The sequence below is a fragment of the Rattus norvegicus genome, chromosome Y (genome assembly GCF_036323735.1).
Source record: "Rattus norvegicus strain BN/NHsdMcwi chromosome Y, GRCr8, whole genome shotgun sequence".
NCBI lineage: Eukaryota > Metazoa > Chordata > Mammalia > Rodentia > Muridae > Rattus > Rattus norvegicus.
The window spans coordinates 54,606,025-54,625,900 of NC_086040.1; the positions used below are offsets into that span (position 1 = coordinate 54,606,025).

Here is a 19,876-nt window from a genome sequence, read left to right on the forward strand (position 1 = left end):
CTTGGTCTTGATTCTCACTGACCTTCAGTTTATTGAGGTGTGGCAGAGAGCTCCTGTTATTCCAGCTGGTTCTTGTCACTCCTGCTGACTAGTGCCAGTTTGTTGGAGGCCTGACTGTTTCTGCTAGATTGTGCTACCAGTGCTGATTTGTGTTTGGTGACATTTTTTTTCAACTGGACTATTGATATCCTGACACTACTGGACTGGACTGCCGGTGTCCTGACAGCTCAGATTGTATTTGCCCCAAAGAACTACTTCTAAACAGGTCCACATTCACTTGCCCTATTTATCATCTTTTCTCCCCTACCTTTGTACAGTGGGCTAGAAGGGGGCTCTAAGCATTTGAGAACCCTTATTAAAGTAGGTTTGAAAAAAATCTAAGTCTACATGTATCCCCATATAATGAAGGAGTGTCGGACTCGTTTCCATTACAACTTCTTTTCCCTTGCATCTGTTTTTGCAACTATCTCCTCTTTAAAGAAAGTGCTCTGGGTGTTTTCTGAGGAAAATTTGTTACATGCATGGATGTTTAATAACATGTTTTCCCATTTGTGTGTATGCATATATGCATATGTGCTATGCGTGTATGTGTTCATGTGTGTGACATGCAGACCTTGTTTTTGACCCAGGGTCTCTCTGTGGCCTGAATCTCACCAGTATAGGCCAGAAGGGCTGGAAATAAATCCCAGGAATTCTCCAACTCTTGGTACAAGAACTTATACCCATGCTTAGTTTTTTACCTTGTGTCCAGTTCCTCAGGATTCACCCCAAGCTGACTTCCTCATCCCAAGCAGTGTGTTTGAAAAGGAAACACTAAGTAACTATTAGGACTTATGGCCTGACCAGAGTGATTCAAGCACCATAAGGGCATTACACTCAAAGAGTGGAAATTCGGGGCATTGAGATGAGAATGTTAAAAGGAAACCCAGAGCCTATTAGGGAAAGCTGAAAACTGTGTCTTCACTCCCTCAAGACAAGAATCAACAGAAACCCAAGCTTGTTTCAGCTTATTTCCTATGAAACTGCATAAGTTTGTTTCTTATTTAAGAGGCATAAGCCCTTTTCCCTCTGATGCTGTCCCTACTAAGCCAAATGAAGTGGGGAACGGCTCCCTATAGCTGTGGGTTTGTGTGTAGACCAGTACCAGATTGTCTCTCATCCCTGTACCACCCCAATGTCATATTGGCACTTCCAATTGACCAGGTGACAGCAATGTCTGGCTATCACTTCTGAAGATAAGCAGGAACGTGCAAGGTCACAGAGCAGAATGAATTGATTTTCATCCTAAAATTGGGAAACATAACGTTCCCATTTCCTATTCGTTAGATGGAAAAGCCTACTGCATACCTGGCCCTATTAGAGATGTGTCTCTCTTTGGACAATAGAACAAGAATTGCACTAAGACCAGTATTATCTTGAAAAATATCTACATGAGACTGGTATCCAAGACAAGTGGTGTGTGTGTGTGTGTGTGTGTGTGTGTACACTCATGACTTGTGTATGTGCATGCATGTAGAGGTCAGAGGACAATTTTGGGTGTCATTCCTCTTTTAAATAGTTTTACTTAGTCGGGTGAGAGACATACATTCTACAACACATATGTAGAGACCAAGGGACATGTTGTAGGAGACAGTCCCATCTTCAACCTGGTGAGTCTTGGGGATTGAACTCAGATCCTCAGGCTTGGTGGCAAGTGACCTTGCATGCTGAGCTATCTTGCCGGTGCCTGTCTTGCTTTTTGAGGTAGGCTTTTCTCACTGGGATCTGGGAACTGACGCTGTGAAGGTTTGGGTGCATGCATGCCTGTGTGCCTGTCTGTGTGTGTGTGTGTGTGCGTGAACGTTCAGCCCAGGGAGTAGCAGCTTTAGAAGGTATGGCCCTGCTGGAGTGGAAGTGGCCTTGTTGGAGTGAGTGTGTTACTGTGGGTGTGTGCTTTAAGACCCTCATCCTAAATACCTGGAAGCCAGTATTCTCCTAGCAGCCTTCAGATGTAGAACTCTCAGCTCCTCCTGCACTATACCTGCCTGGATGCTGCCATGTTCCCACCTAGATGGTAATGGACTGAACCTCTGAACCTGTTAGCCAATCACAATTAAATGTTGTCTTTATAAGAGTTACTTAGGTTATGGTGTCCGTTCATAGCAGTATAACCCAAAGTAAATCATTGACTATGGGGTGGCCAGTGAACTTCAGAGGTCCCCAGGTCTCTGTCTCTCTGATTCTGGGGTCAGAGTGCTTGCTACAGCTTTAGACTTGTAAATTGGCTCTGGGGATCCAAGCTCAGGTCTCCATGCATGTACAGCAAGCAGTTTACCTACTGACCCATATCATTTAGCTAACAAATAAGTTGAAAAGGAGATAAAGGTATATCCCAGGTGCCTGACAGAAAAGAAGCTGAGCTTTGGTGCACACAAGGACAGCTGTTGCAGGGTGAGGGTCATAGTACAGGGGACATTAGGGCCAAGGAGACATAACAGGGACATGCTTGGGACTTACATTGCCTGTGCTGCCTCCACACAGAAGCCTGATTATGCCAGTGAAGGCTGGAGGAGAGCCATCTCCAACGGTAGAGGTTGCTGTGATCTAAATGTCTCCCCTACCCCACCACTAGGAAGATGTCACCAAAGATGACATCATTGGGAAGCAGCCCTTTGGAGGGTGTGTCGTCAGGCATAAAGATGGACTCCTCTGTGTTATTGGTGCACCTATGTTTAAAAGGAACTCCCAGAGAGCTCACTGGACCTTCTTATCTCATGAAAATATAGGCAGAATGCACCATCTACAAGCCAGATAGCAGGCTTCAGTAAATTTACCAGGATTCTGATCATGGACTTGAAGCCTCATTATCAGCCATCCAGTCTCTGAGACTGTAATGAGAGTAACCTGACTGGTTCCTTGGTGAGGCAGGGATCAGCCAGGAGAGGGGTGAACATACAATGTGATTCTTGATTTCCAGTGAGAATGAATGCAGATGAATGCTTCAAGGCTAAGCAATATGAGTGGCACAGATTGGTTAATCTCAGGCCCAAATATAAAGCAAACACGAAAAATGAATTGTATGAAAGAGTTGGCAGACATGATCACTAATCTTGTTTGCTGACTTGAGTGGCTGTGAATTCAATTAAAATGCATGCATCTGGGCACTCTTGTGAGGGATTTTCTTGATCAGGTTATTTGAACCAGGAATATTTGCCCTAAGTGTGGGTGGTACCTTCTGGTGGCAATCCAGATTTAAGAATGTGAAAGAAGGAGGCTTTGATTTTTGTCTGCCTGCATTCACTCTCACTGGCAAGTTCATCTCTACTGTGACTGCTGTACATCTTTGCTGATATCTCATTGTAGACTGAAGACCAACGCCTCCAGGAAACTCACGTGCCTTCAGCTACAGGTTAAGATGGCTGAGCCATCAAGCATCATAGACTGAGCAGCCAATTGGGTTCTCAGTACCCTTGCATGAGACAGCCATTGTTAGATTATCCAGAGAGTGTCCTGTAAGCCAAATAACCTTTTAATGTGTTTGGTGGTTTGAATAGGAATGGGCAACCATAGACTCATATGTTTGAATGCTTGACCCATGAGGAGTGATACTATTAGGAGATGTAGCCTTGTTGGAGTAGGTGTGTCATTGTTGGAGTGGGTGTGGCCTTGTTGGAGTGGGTGTGGCAATTTTGGAGTGAGAGTGGCCTTGTTGGAGCAGGTGCGGCCTTTTTGGAGTGGGTGTGGCCTTGTTGGAGTAGGTGTGGCATTGTTGGAGTTGGTGTGGCCTTTTTGCAGTGGGTGTGGCCTATTTGGAGTAGGTGTGGCATTGTTGGAGTGGGTGTGGCCTTGTTGGAAGAGGTGTGGCTTTGTTAGAGTAGGTGTGACTTTGTTGGAGGACCTGTGCCACTGTGGTGGCTTTGCTTTGAGATTTGTATATACTCAAACTATGCTCAGTGGTACAGACAATCCCTTTCTGCTGCCTGTGCATCAAGAACTTTGGGCTCCTCCAGCACCAAGTCTGCCTGGATGCTCCCATGATTCCTGCCATGATGTTAATGGACTGAACCTCTGAAACTGTAAGCCAGCTGCAATGTAATCTTGTCCTTTATAAGACTTACCTTGGCTTCTGTGTCTGCAGCCATGAGCATGCTCAGGCTACAGAAGAGACTTGCCTCTAGTGTCCTCCACTGTGGTAAAAAGAGGTCAAGTTGGACCCCAATGAGACCAATAAAATCTCCAATGCCAACTACCATCAGCTAATCAGGAAGCTGATTGAAGATGGCCTGATCATCTGGAAGCCTGTAACTGTCCATTCTCAGGCTCACTGCCAGAAAAACACCTTGAAGGGCAGGCATATGGTCATAGGGAAGAGAAAGAGTACTGCCAACACTTGGGTGCCTGAGAGGGTGACCTGGATGAGAAGGATAAGGATCCTGCACTGGCTTCTCAGGAGATACTGGGAATCTAAGAAGATTTACCACCATATGTATCACAGTCTGTAACTGAAGGTCAAAAGGAATGTATTTAAAAACCAATGGATGCTTATGGAGCAGATCCACAATCTGAAGGCAGATGTGTCCCGCAAGAAGCTACTAGCTGACCAGGCTGAGGCTGGCAGGTCTAAGACCAAGGAAGCACAAAATCGGGTGAGAGGAGTGCCTCCAGACCAAGAAGGAGGAGATCATCCAGACTATATCCAAGGAGGAAGAGACCAAGAAATAAAGCTTCCTTCACGTAAGTGACCTCACTGTGGCCTCACATGATCAGTCATTAAAATAAAACAAGCCTTAAAATAAAAAAGAGTTACCTTGGCTATTGTGTCTCTTCAGAGCAATGGAAAGCTAACTAAGACAATGTGTATTCATTCTGCTATTTCTGTTTCTCTGGAAACCCTAATATATAGCGCATTTTAAATGGAGCACAATATTTAAATCTTAATTTCATTACCTGCTGATAATAATCTTACAATTATAAATCCAAAGTATCACTCGGAATACATTTGCATATGTAAAAGGATCTGTCCTCATTATTGTTCCATAGCACACATGGCTGTTGGTTTGACTTTCAAACCAGAGCTGAATATCATTTTATGGAGAAAGAGATAACGGAATTTTTCCCTGCACCAAAGACTACTTGGAGAGGGAGAGAAACACATCCACACCATAAAAGGACATCTGGGCAAGCACAAGCAAGCACATCTGTCACCTGTGAGATATGAGCCACCTCTGTGTGGTTTACTGATGCTCTCACATTTCTGCTAACAAGTCAGTCAATACAACAAAAGCCACTTCAGAATTCCAAGACATTCAACACTAATTGTCACAGAAGGAGCAGTGGAGACTGTCAGCCTCTGCAGAACTCTCAGGCTGCCATGGCCTCGATACCTATATCCTGGCTTTTATATCTCTAGGGCAACATTCTCCCAGAGGAATAGAGGGTTTGCGGGCTTATCAGCACACGTGTGTGCACATGGGCAGAAAATAACCATCTCGGCAGCTGGGAGTCCTGCACCAGTGGAAGGGGAAGTCTCTGGTCCTGCCAAGACTGAACTCCCAGTGAATGGGATTGTTGGGAAAGGACAGAATGTGGGGGTGGATCAGGAGATGAACACCCCTATAGAAGTGGAGTGGGAGGTGCTAGGGAGATGATAGCCTGGAAACCAGGAAAGGGAATAACATTTGAAATGTAAATAAGAAATACCCAATTTAATAAAGATGGAATAAAAAAAGACACTCCTTCTGGAAGAGGAGAATGTGTGATTTCTTTTCAGGATCTGTGGGAAGACTTTGCACACCTGGGCAAATGTGGAATGACCTATAGATCCTTGGAAACATTTGGATTGTTCCATAAACTACTGGAAAAGTGGAAGATCCAAGATCTCTATGGCAAGAGAGGAAGGTTTGTATGAACCTGGGATGTGTGGGGACATTACCTGTCCAAGTTTGTCAGTAGAAGAGTCAGCAGAAGGTGGGCCAGGCACAGTGTGATCTTCTTTGAGTCTCTCACTGTTCTCTCCAGTACTGTTTTTTAGATGTTGCAGGCACTCTGGCTACCAACTCATCAAAGTCCACTTGTTCTTCAAACCCAGTAGACATAACCCGGATTTTTTTTTCAACTTCCCAAGAATGGGCTCTAAAGATGAGGCCACTCTTTTTCTAATAGCATTATGTAAGCAGATATTCTGGTTTCCCTGATCCTCAGGATTGAGATGTATTAAAAAAAAATTAAAACATTTGTTTTATGTGTTCCCACCACACCTGGTATTTACAATATGTGTCAAAGAATCCAGACTCACCCCTAGTTAAATACTTCTTTGGTTGTATTAATATGTAGCCGTGGAATCTTATATTTCCAATTACTCCTTCCCATCTGGTCTAGCTTGCTGTCTATTTTATATTTACTTCAAATGTGAACATATATTGCTATTATTTCATGTTACAGAGCAATCATGACTGAAAATGTTAGTTTTAGTCCTGTTTTAATTACTTTGTTCCTCATGCACTGATTTCTGTGTATGGATATGAATTTCTGACTCATTATTTCATCTCCTTAAATGATTCTTCTGTAACATTCTTTCTCAAAGTCTACTTTTTAATTTTTAGTTATCTGTGTGTGTGTCCGTGTGTGTCCGTGTGTGTCCGTGTGTGTGTGTGTGTGTGTGTGTGTGTGTGTGTGTGTGTATACACATATGAGCACAGTGTCCATGAAAGCCAGTAACGGGAGGTAGATCCCCTGGAGCTGAAATAACAAGTGGTTGTGGCTTACAGGACACAGGAGCCTGAATCCAAACTCAGATCTTCTGTAAATGCAGTTTGCATTCTTAATTACTATGTCGTCTCTGTGGCACCCTTTTAACATTTCTTCAATTAGTCCAGTTGGTTAGCAATTCCACATCAGCCCCTCCCTGGATGTTTGACTTGCCTGGAAGAGTTTTAAGACAATTGTACATTGAATCCTGTTCTGACATGCAAGCATAAATGTTGAGGACAAATAATCTTTCTATGATTATAGCTATAAAATTTTATTTTTCTTGTGTTTATTATATTTTATTGTATTTATTGTATTTTGTTGCACTTTATGTTTGAGACAAGACCTTACAATGTATATTTTGCTGGCCTGGAACTTGTTTTGTAGACCAGGCTGATTAGAGGAGAAACTTTAAAAAACATTCTTAGGAGCAAGTAAAAGCTAGCCTGGTTATTGCCCGGCCTTGATGTACCTTGCCCTGGGGACCCATGATAATACAGTAATGTGTTGAAAATACTGATTAACTGTTATTGATCCTCCTCTATGACTCTGCTTGGAAGGAGCCAAAAGAAAGCTCACAACCACCATACAGCTAGGCAGAAGCAAGGACTGAACTTGAAATCTTGAAAGAAGAGAGTAGGGACAAGAGCTTGTATCCTGAATCCATGTGTATATTCCAGGAAGCAAAAACTAGCCTATAGTGATAAAGGCATCATAGTGGTTTTAATATGCTTGACCCAGGGTTGTCCCAAGCCTGACAACCTAAGTTTGATACCCAGGGCCCACATGGTAGAAGGAGAGAGCTGACCCTCACAAATTGTCCTTTGACTTCCGTGTGTGTGTGTGTGTGTGTGTGTGTGTGTGTGTGTGTGTGTGTGTGCTTACAGATTAAAAATGGACAAATTCCTAGACAGATACTAGGCACCGAAGTTAAATCAGGAACAGAAAAACAGTTAAACAACCCCATAACTAATAAGGAAATAGAAGCAGTCATTAAAGGTCTCCCAACGTAAAAGATCCCAGGTCCATAGGGGTTTAGTGCAGAATTCTATCAGACCTCCATAGAAGACTTCATATCAATACTATCCAAATTGTTCCACATAATTGAAACAGATGGAGCACTACCAAATTCCTTCTACGAAGCCACAATTACTCGTATACCTAAACCACGCAAAGACCCATCAAAGAAAGCGAACTTCAGACCAATTTCACTTATGAATGTCGAAGCAAAAATACTCAATAAAATTCTGACAAATCGAATCCAAGAAAACATCAAAACAATCATCCACCATGATCAAGTAGGCTTCATCCCAGGCATGCAGGGATGGTTTAATATATGGAAAACCATCATCGTGGTCCATTATATAAACAAACTGAAAGAACAAATCCACAAGATCATTTCATTAGACGCTGAGAAAGCATTTTACAAAATTAAACACCACTTCATGATAAAAGTCCTTGAAAGTTAGGAATTCAAGGCCCATACCTAAACATAGTAAAAGCTATATATAGCAAACGAGTTGGAAACATTAAACTAAATGGAGAGAAACTTGCAGCAATCCCACTATAATCAGGGACTAAACAAGGCTGCCCACTCTCTCCCTACTTATGCAATATAGTTCTTGAAGTTCTAGCCAGATCAATCAGACAACGAAAGTAAATCAAGGGTATACAGATTGGTAAAGAAAAAGTCAAAATTTCACTATTTAAACATGATATGATAGTATATTTAAGTGATCCCAAAAGTTCCACGAGAGAACTATGTCAGCAAATTGGCTGCGTATAAAATAATCTCAAATAAATCAGTAGCCTTTCTCGACACAAAAGAGAAACAAGCCGAGAAAGAAATTAGGGAAACGACACTCTTCATAATAGACCCAAACAATATAAAATACCTCGGTTTGACTTTATCCAAGCAAGTAAAAGATCTGTACAATATGAACTTAAAGACTCTGAAGAAAGAAATTGAAGAAGACTTCTGAAGATGGAAAGATCTCCCATGCTCATGGATTGGCAGGATTAATATAGAAAAAAAAAATGGCCATTTTACCAAAAGCGATCTACAGATTCAATGAAATCCCCATCAAAATACCAATCCAATTCTTCAAAGAGTTAGACAGAACAATATGCAAATTCACCTGAAATAACAAAAAACCCAGGATAGCTAAAAGTATTCTCAACAATAAAAGGACTTCAGGGGGAATACCTATCCCTGAACTCAAGGAATAATACAGAGCAATAGTGATAAAAAATGAAGAGTATTGGTACAGGGACAGAAAGATAGACCAATGGAACAGAATTGAAGACCCAGAAATGAACCCACACACTTATGGGCACCTAATTTTTGACAAAGGAGCCAAAACCATTCTTTGGAAAAAAGATAGCATTTTCAGCAAATGGTGCTGGTTCAACTGGAGGTCAACATGTAGAAGAATGCAAATCGATCCGTGCTTATCACCGTATACAAAGCTTAAGTCCAAGTGGATCAAGGACCTCCACATCAAACCAGATACACGCAAACAAACAGAAGAGAAACTAGGGCAGCATCTCGATCACATGGGGACTGGACAAAAATTCCTGAACAAAACACAAATGGCTTATGCTCTAAGATCAGAGTTGACAAATGGAATCTCATAAAACTGCAAAGCTTCTGTAAGGCAAAGGACACTGTGGTTAGGAGAAAATGGCAACCAACAGATTGGGAAAAGTTCTTTACAATCCTACAACAGATAGAGGGTTTATATCCAAAATATACAAAGAACTCAAGAAGTTAGACCACAGGGAGACAAATAACCCTATTAAAAAATGGGGTTCAGAGCTAAACAAAGAATTCACAGCTGAGGAATGCCAAATGGCTGAGAAACACCTAAAGAAATGTTCAACATCTTTAGTCATAAGGGAAATGCAAATGAAAACAACCCTGAGATTTCACCTCACACCAGTGAGAATGGCTAAGATCAAAAACTCAGGTGACAACAAATCCTGGAGAGGATGTGGAGAAAGAGGAACACTCCTCCATTGTTGGTGGAATTGCAGACTGGTAAAACTATTCTGGATATCAGTCTGGAGGTTCCTCTGAAATTGGACATTGAACTACCTGAGGATCCATCTATACCACCCTTGGGCATATACCCAAAAGATGCCCCAACATATAAAAAAACACGTGCTCCACTATGTTCATAGCAGCCTTATTTATAACAGCCAGAAGCTGGGAAGAACACAGATACCCTTCAACAGTGGAATGGATATAGAAAATGTGGTACATCTACACAATGGAATATTACTCAGCTGTCAAAAACATTGCCTTTATGAAATTCATAGACAAATGGTTTTACTGGAAAATATCATCCTGAGTGAGGTAACACAACTACAGAAAAACACACATGGTATGCACTTATTGATAAGAGGCTATTAGCCCAAATGCTTGAATTACCCTAGGTCATAGAACACATGAAACTCAAGACAGATGATCAAAATGTGAATGCCTCACTCCTTCTTTAAATGGGGGAACAAGAATACCCTTGGGAGGGAATAGAGAAGCAAAGCTTAAAACAGAGACAGAAAGAACACCCATTCAGAGTCTGCCCTACATGTGGCCCATACATATAAAGCCACCAAATTAGACAAGATGGATGAAGCAAAGAAATGCAGGCTGACAGGAGCCAGATCTAGATCTCTACTGAGAGACACAGCCTGAATACAGCAAATACAGAGGCAGATTCCAGCAGCAAACCACTGAACTGAGAATAGGATGCCTGTTGAAGGAATCAGAGAAAGAACTGGAAGAGCTTGAAGGGGCTTGAGACCCCTTATGAACAACAATGCCAAGCAACTAGAGCTTCCAGGGACTAAGTCACTACCTAAAGACTATACATGGACTGACCCTGGACTCTGAACACATAGGTAGCAATGAATAACCTAGCAAGATCACCATGGAAGGGGAAGCCCTTGATCCTGCTAAGACTGAACCCCAGTCAATGTGATTGTTGGGAGGGAGGGGTTAATGTAGGGAGGATGGTGAGGGAAATACCCATATAGAAGGGGAGTGGGGGGGGCTAGGGGGATGTTGGTCGGGAAACCTGTAAAGAGAATACCAATAGAAATGGAAATGAGAAATACTCAAATTAATAAAGAAAAAAGGAAAAAAAAATTAACAGAATAATGCATATCATTTTTTCTGCTCTCGATGTTCAGTGAATTTCAGTGGGATCAAGTTTGGGGTGTTTTCTTTCTGATGAATGTGTCTGCAAGTGTGTTAGGACAAAAGTCTTTGACATGTCCTTATTTAAATTAAAAGAAATTAGTAGTCTATTTAGAGAGATTATGACAGAGCTTGACAGAAATAAAGAGGGTCTAACTTCAGCACTGAGTCAAAGGGATACAGGGGGAGGATAATAGAAAGTGATGGTTATTCAAAAAAAATTGGAGAGAATTGACTTTGTCAGCTATCAGCTGGTTTTTGAAATTACATTGGCAGAACAACGGAATGGAGATGGGGTATTGAAGGAGATACTTTAATGAATCAACATACCAAAGTTTTGAAAATAATTCATCTCAAGTATAGATTGAAGATGGAGAAATAGATCACACCAACAATAGTCTTAATGTACTTCTAGAAATTTTAAAATCAAAAAGTTGGAGATCATCTAGAATCTTTCCCCAAACTGAACAATGATGATATGCATCCTTTCTCTCTTCTTACAAAGAAAATATTCAAGGAATGGGTTTTGAGAAGGCTTCATTTCCCAAAAAAAGAGACTCACTGAGATGCAGGCCTAGGCTAAGATGAGGTTCGTTTGCATGTGTTCCATTACGCATTCAGACATAGTTACTATGTTTCTATGATTCTTCCAATATTGGCTTGATTAGACTAGGTACACTGTTAATTGAGGACATTTTCTCATCTGTGACATAGATGAGGTACACTGATAATTGTGGATATTTTCTCATCTGTGACATAGACTAGGTACAATGATAATTGAGGACCCTATCTGATCTGTGACATATACTAGGTACAGTGATAATTGAAGAACATTTTCTGATCTGTGACATAGATTATGTACACTGATAATTTGAGGACATTTTCTGATCTGTGACATAGACTAGGGAAAGTGATAATTGGAGGAAATTTTGTGATCTGTGACATACCGTTCTTCTGTCTCTTGCCAGAGTATGTCTTGTGCAATGGGAACCTCTCTCACTTATTTTTCTTCACTTCAGGAAGGCAGTTGCCATATGATGTTTAGACATAGCACCTCCTCTGTCTTGTGATGTGCACTGAGCCATTTCCAAAGAGTGTAACTTTGACTTGGGTTGACAAGCAAACACCTTCTGCTACAGTAAACCATTCCTCATCTAGCATGATGCCTCAGCTCTTCAAATGCACTTCCGAGTGTGGAATTTATTTTTATATAAATGGCCAGCACAGTAACTACATTTCAGGACTTTCTTTATTCTGTCATTAGACTCGGGACAAGATTCTAGACGTATAAGGTATGTTTCAGTCTAGGTCTCAGAAAGTCTTTCATATCAACTATAATATCAGGAACTTCCAAATCTACCCCTAAAACATGCATTGGGTAAAGGAAACCAATGAACCTTTTATTATTTTGATCATTCATACAAAGAATTTCTGTTCCATCTAACTGATACAGACATGAATTGCACTGTTACTGTGTTGCCACAGTGTCCCCTACTGCATTGCACCTAGACAGAGAGTTCACAATAGTCCAGTTCTGTAGCAATTCTCAATGTTGCATTTCCAAATTCAAAAGAATTCCCATCCCCTCTCCTTGAGTTTCTCACTATCAAACATTCTGTTCTATTCTTCAAATCAAAATATATTATAGGCCACATATTTACTGAAGTCATCTTGAACATTTCAGCATTTTTAAATATAACCTTTATAGCAAAGAAACAGAAGGGCAGGGGATGTTACAATTTAGTAATTAAAAAAACAACAAACTTAAAAATATACATAATGAAATTCGGGACATAACTATTTCTAACCATGCAACTTAGCTCTGTTATGTCCCGAAACGATCACCACTATTTTTTATCAAATATTTATTTTTATTTATTTCTCAATATTTTATGCCATGTTTTAATTTCTGATTATGTGGAATCAGAAAAAGAATGTATTATTCTTTAAATTCAAGGAAATAAAATAACTTACTTTGTAATACATAACCCTGAATATTCTACATTTTCATGAGGAATAAAATAGCGTATAGGTAAAATTATTGTCTGAATGTAGATTAGAAATTTAATCTGTTATAAATATAAAGTTGGGACAAGAACACACCTTACTGTGAAAGGCAAACTAAGCCTGAGTATCTCCTCCGAACAAAGATGCATCATCATCCTTTCTCATGTGTCGGTCTAATTTATAGACACCAATGCTAGATTTTTCATGTAGGGACATGAAAAAAAGTGAAATTAGTGTCTCAAATGATTATCTTATTTTAATACAAACTATGTAGACATTGTGGAAAAATGTACTGAAACATTTAAACTTTACATCATTTCTTTAGACGTAAATTTTTTGCTTTTAAAAGAAATGTTGGAAGGGAGTTCAAAATGGATTTAAGATAAGAGTAACTGCTGTGCAAGTTTCATGACATCATTGGGTCCATGATTCGATGCTGGAAAGTTGGACTCTAGTTATCCACCTGTGAAGTGTGACATATATTTGTACAGACATATATGCAAATAAACATAGAGATGCACACACATTCATACATGAAGCCACACACACTACAAATTGTGTAATTGTTTTGTTTTCTTTGCTTTGCTTTGCTTTCATTTACTAGTAATGACTCATGCCTTTAATTATACCATAAAATCTGAGAAGGGGCTGACAAATAGGAGGCCAGAGATTAACACGTGAGAGCTTCAGAGCAGTTAGTACAAGGCTAACATGAAAAATGTGAGAACTTTTCTCAAAATCCTAAGAGCTTGAAATATAGATCAGGGCCTGCCTGGCTCCAAGTAGGTTATGGCTTTGATCTTCACAACTGAATTTTTTCATTCAAATTTCAGGTACTTCTCTATTGGATGATTTTAAAATAACCAAATTGTGATTAATTTTTAGAATTTGTTTTGTGTTCAAATGTAAATCTCCTAATCTCTAACTTTTATCTCTGACTTTTTAAACCAGAAAAAGCATAGCAACACTCAATATATCTGGCCTTATATGTTGTATATTTCATTTTAAATGGCTTTTTTATAGCATTATAGTGTTCCTGGGATTTACTGATTACGTCCTTGGAATATTAGGGGACACAGACTTAGAACCTTTGGGTCTGACCTTCACTGGTTCTATCACACAATTTATCATTCCTCTTTCAGGTGACATAAGGAGCTGATGCTGAGCTATGGCTAAGACTTTGTGTGGATTACAATAGTGTCAACATCCTTCTCCAATGTGAAGCCATACATGTTCTTTAAGCACATTCTTGAAAGACAATTTCCATAATCCATGAAGTTTTCATTAGATAGCTACATTCTTTCGTTTTTGGAGGATGTTTTTAAAGACTATTCTGGCATTTATGTCAATTGCTATCCCTCTTTCGTGGGAAATTTCTGTTTCTTTTCTGGATGCTTCTAGGAACTGTGTTTCTGCTGTTTACGGGTTCAGTTTGATCACCTGGGTTCAGATTTCTTTTTATTTATCATGGCTGTCATTTGTTTGGTTGAGTATTATGTAGTTCTCATTCTACAATTCTTTCATTGTTATGCCTGCATACTTTTCTCTTCTTATTTTGACTTTTCCTTGTTTTAGTCTTCTGTACACCCATGGCTCTTCCACCTGCATGGAGCCTGGGTATTGCTCATCACTGTATCTCGTGTATGAGCTGTTCTATAGAGTTATAAGAACTACCAGATATAATGTGAAAAAATACATCTATTAAATTAATTTTTTTGGTATATTACAGCTATTGATTCATGGTCTGAGAAATGGCTTAAATCACCAAACCTTGAACAGTAAAAAAGAATTTCTAGTGAGTTAGAGGTTCTCTCAAGCATCTTCAAGTAAATCGATTTAAAATATATTCCTTTAAAATTCTCCTAAAAACACTTATCATGAAATATTCCGCATCATAGTAAATAACTCCAACATATTTTCATTTGCTCAAAGCAAGACATTGTCTTTCTTTCTTCCAGCCCTCTCCATAATCAGTCTACTACAAAACACATAAATTTCCAACATAGCTGTATGATATGAATCTTTTTCTTTATCACCGACACTACTTCCAGATTGACTTCAAAAACATCCTTCAAGTCATTCTGTGTATCATTTCATAATACATAAGTAACCAGAGTCCCTTAGTATGTACATAGAGAGTTAAACAAACTTATTTAAAACTATTCAATGATTTCTTAGACATTTTCCATAAATAAAAATTTACATCTCTCATATTGTTTCTGTAAGCCCATATGTGATATCTAAGCTTCAGCTTTATTTGGTCCTCTCTTCCATCACTTAATCTATACAAACTACTTTCACGTATACTTTTTTTTTTTTAACTCTTGTGGTACCTGGCACCATTTTTTTTTTAATTAGCTTCTCAATCATCATCTGGAAAGAAAACATTCTGAGCAACATCATTAAAAACAGCTCTGATAAAGCACGGTCACTACTACGTATCATAAAGCAGGTACAAGCTATTTTACATCCACAGAGGTATGATACAGTACTGTCCTACACCTATAATACTAGAGGATACAATTTAAAAGGCATTATTTGAGACTTGATTCTACTCTTCCAGCAGAGGTCCCGAAGGATGGTGTGACACAGCTTTGTAAAGAAACATACTCTAGACAGGATTTCCTTTCACTAGTGGCAGAGTTCTAAGGATTCATTCTCTCCATGAATGTCAGCTAAAACCGTTATTAAAAAAATGAAATATCCCTAGAACAAAACCGTATAACCGCCGATTCACATGAAGATGACCTAGTGGAGACAAGCTGGACCTCACCTTACCAACAAGCTATCAAATCTGTTATGTTTAAACAGTGAGACCTCAAAGGAAGGAGATGGCAAGTAGTGCTTCAAAGCTTCGGACCACAATCAAACACAGCATCCTTTTCAACAGAAGCAGAAGCTCATCTGAATATGCTCAAGGATGCTGACATCAACATTTAATCATCTCCTCACTCATCCAGGAAGAAGGGGAGATCAGTTACTACTGTACTTTATTGTGTTCAACCAAATCACCATGTTACAAAAATAGCAAGCTGCCATAATAAAAAATAAGGCTCCTCTATCCAGTACCAGATAGCATCGTTTTACTTTCAAGCCTAGAAATTGCACACTTGTATATAAACCAATCGAAGATGAGGATTGAGAGTTCATCTTGGTGGATTTTTCCTTTGATGAATATGAAGTGTCCTTCCTTATCTTTTTTGATGACTTTTAATTGAAAATTGATTTTATTTGATATTAGAATGGCTACTCCAGCTTGCTTCTTCTGACCATTTGCTTGGAAAGTTGTTTTCCAGCCTTTCACTCTGAGGTAGTGTCTGTCTATGTCTCTGAGGTGTGTTTCCTGTAGACAGCAGAATGCAGGGTCCTCATTGCGTATCCACTTTGTTAATCTATGTCTTTTTATTGGGGAGTTGAGGCCATTGATGTTGAGAGATATTAAGGAATAGTGATTATTGCTTCCTGTTATATTCATATTTGGATGTGAGGTTATGTTTGTATGCTTTTCTTCTCTTTGTTTTGTTGCCAAGATGATTAGTTTCTTGCTTCTTCTAGGGTATAGCTTGCCTCCTTATGTTGGGCTTTACCCTTTATTATCCTTTGTAGTGCTGGATTTGTAGAAAGATATTGTGTAAATTTGGTTTTGTCATGGAATATCTTGGTTTCTCCATCTATGTTAATTGAGAGTTTTGCAGGATACAGTAACCTGGGCTGGCATTTGTGTTCTCTTAGGGTCTGTATGACATCTTGTCCAGGATCTTCTGGCCTTCATAGTTTCTGGCGAAAAGTCTGGTGTGATTCTGATAGGTCTGCCTTTATATTTTACTTGACCTTTTTCCCTTACTGCTTTTAATATTCTTTCTTTATTTTGTGTGTTTGGTGTTTTGACTATTGTGTGACGGGAGGTGTTTCTTTTCTGGTACAATCTATTTGGAGTTCTGTAGGCTTCTTGTATGCCTATGGGTATCTCTTTTTTTAGGTTAGGGAAGTTTTCTTCTATGATTTTGTTGAAGATATTTACTGGCCCTTTGAGCTGGGAGTCTTCACTCTCTTCTATACCTATTATCCTTAGGTTTGATCTTCTCATTGAGTCCTGGATTTCCTGTATGTTTTGGACCAGTAGCTTTTTCTGCTTTACATTATCTTTGACAGTTGAGTCAATGATTTCTATGGAATCTTCTGCTCTCGAGATTCTCTCTTCCATCTCTTGTATTCTGTTGGTGAAGCTTGTATCTACAGCTCCTTGTCTTTTCTTTTGATTTTCTATGTCCAGGGTTGTTTCCATGTGTTCTTTCTTGATTGCTTCTATTTCCATTTTTAATTCCTTCAACTGTTTTATGGTGTTTTCCTGGAATTCTTTCAGGGATTTTTGCGATTCCTCTCTGTAGGCTTCTACTTGTTCTCTAAGGGAGTTCTTTATGTCTTTCTTGAAGTCCTCCAGCATCATGATCAAATATGATTTTGAAACTAGATCTTGCTTTTCTGGTGTGTTTGGATATTTCGTGTTTGCTTTGGTGGGAGAATTGGGCTCCGATGATGCCATGTAGTCTTGGTTTCTGTTGCTTGGGTTCCTGCGCTTGCCTCTTGCCATCAGATTATCTCTAGTGTTACTTTGTTCTGCTATTTCTGACCGTGGCTAGACTGTCCTATAAGCCTGTGTGTCAGGTGTGCTGTAGACCTGTTTTCCTGTTTTCTTTCAGCCAGTTATGGGGACAGAGTGTTCTGCTTTCGGGCGTGTAGTTTTTCCTCTCTACAGGTCTTCAGCTGTTCCTGTGGGCCTGTGTCTTGAGTTCACCAGGCAGGTTTCTTGCAGGGGAAAAGTTGGTCCTACCTGTGGTTCCAAGGCTCAAGTTTGCTCGTGGGGTACTGCCTAAGTCCTCTCCGAGGCGGCAGCAACCAGGAAGATCTGTGCCGCTCTTTCCGGGAACCTCCGTGCACCAGGGTTCCAGATGACGTTTGGTGTTTTCCTCTGGCGTCTGGATGTGCACAGAGTACAGTCTCTTCTGGTTTCCCAGGTGTGTCTGCCTCTCTGAAGGTTTAGCTCTCCCTCCCACGGGATTTGGGTGCAGAGAACTGTTTATCTGGTCTGTTTCCTTCAGGTTCCGGCGGTGTCTCAGGCGCAGGGGTCCTGCTGCTCCTGGGCCCTCCCCCACGGGAACCCAGAGGCCTTATACAGTTGCCTCTTGGGCCAGGGATGTGGGCAGGGGTGGGCAATGTTGGTGGTCTCCTCCGCTCTGCAGCCTCAGGAGTGCCCACCTGATCAGGCGGTGAGGTCCCTCTCCCACGGGGTTTGGGAGCAGAGAGCTCACATATACTTTTCGTATATGCAAGCTCTTTTCCTTTTATTGACCTTATACTTATAGTAATATTGCCTGAAATATAGTTCAATTATTTTTCATCTAATTTAACTTAGCTGTCACTTCCTTAGACAATCTCCATGACCTTATTTCTAAGATATACTCTTCTATTATTTGCATACAATCAATTCCAACACACTGATTTATGAATTCATCTTTCTTTTTTCTTATATTATAATGCAATTTTATAAGAGAAAGCTCATAATACTTTCCATTCATTCCTAATCTATACCACTAGTATGGAGCCTGGTACATTAATGGAGACTTATTATTTATTACATGATTCAGTAAGTTGTAAAAATAAACGTTATACTATTCTTCTCTTTAAGGAATATGCATTCCATTCATTGTTTAAACCATCATGAAGTATTTATGTGAGTTCTTCAATATATTACAATTCAATGACCTAGATGACATTGTCTAATATTTTTATTTGTCAACGATAGTTGATTTCATATTCAACAGCAATGCTTTGTTGAGTGACCAATTATCTCAGCTAGGAATACATTTGACATGAAAGAAAACGATACCTAATTTTAATTGATAGCACCCATGTAAAAATGCCAGGTGCCAATCATTTGTGGCCCCATCTCTGAAAATACAAAGAGATGATCATTCCTAGCGGCTTCTGGTCACAGAGTCAAATTTCATTTGTGAGATCTTTCAGTGAAAGATTAAAAACCAAGAGGACCCAAAGCTGTGTTACCGAGCTGAACCTGTACCTCATCTCTCTCTCCCCATATACTACCAGGAAATGGCTGGACTTCCAGGAGTGCTGACAAACTCAAGATCACAGGAGAGACTACCACTTTTAAGGAGGAACTGCCTTGAGCCCTCAGAACCCAGGAACATAGGGGCAGTCTGTTACAGGATACTTCTGGTTTCTATCTATTCCTTGTCGCTGAACCTGATCCACAGCTCTTGGTACACAAGATTCTTCAAGAGAGAGTTAGTGTCCCTGGAGTCTTGACACATAGGCTTACAGGAGGATCAATCCATTATCAGAGACAGTAAAACCAGCTAACCCCAGAGACAACGAGATGTTGATAGGGAAGTATAATATCCTAAGCAATATAAACCAAGGTTACATGACATCATGAGAACCCAGTTCTCACGCCAACACATGGCTAGGATACCCTCAACACAACAGAAAAGAAAAAAATAATGTTTGTACTTCAAATCACTTAACATGATGGTGTTAAAGGATATTAAGAAGGAGATAAATAATTCCATCAAAGAAATACAGGACAACAGAAGTAAAGAGATAGAAGCCCTTATAGAGGAAACACAAACATCCCTTAAAGAATTAAAGGAGACCATAAGGAGACATAGGCAAATGGATGAAACTAGAAAATATCATCCTGAGTCAAGTAATACAAACACAAATAAACACACATAGAATGCACTCACTTGTAAGTGGAAATTAACCCAAGAGCTCAGAATATCCACAATAAAATCATATACACTCTGAAGCTTAACAAGAAAGGACAAAGAGGGACTTCTTCAATCCCAAATAGAAGGGAGAAGAAAATTATCATGGGAGGCATATGGAGGAAGGACCCAGGGGTAAATATGGAGCAGAGGC

At 39.8% G+C, this 19,876-nt stretch overlaps 1 pseudogene; it reads left to right on the forward strand.

The window, feature by feature from the left end:
- Nucleotides 1-4,119: 4,119 nt before the first annotated feature.
- LOC134484514 (large ribosomal subunit protein eL19-like) lies at nucleotides 4,120-4,701 on the forward strand (annotated as a pseudogene).
- The last annotated feature ends 15,175 nt before the right edge of the window (nucleotides 4,702-19,876 follow it).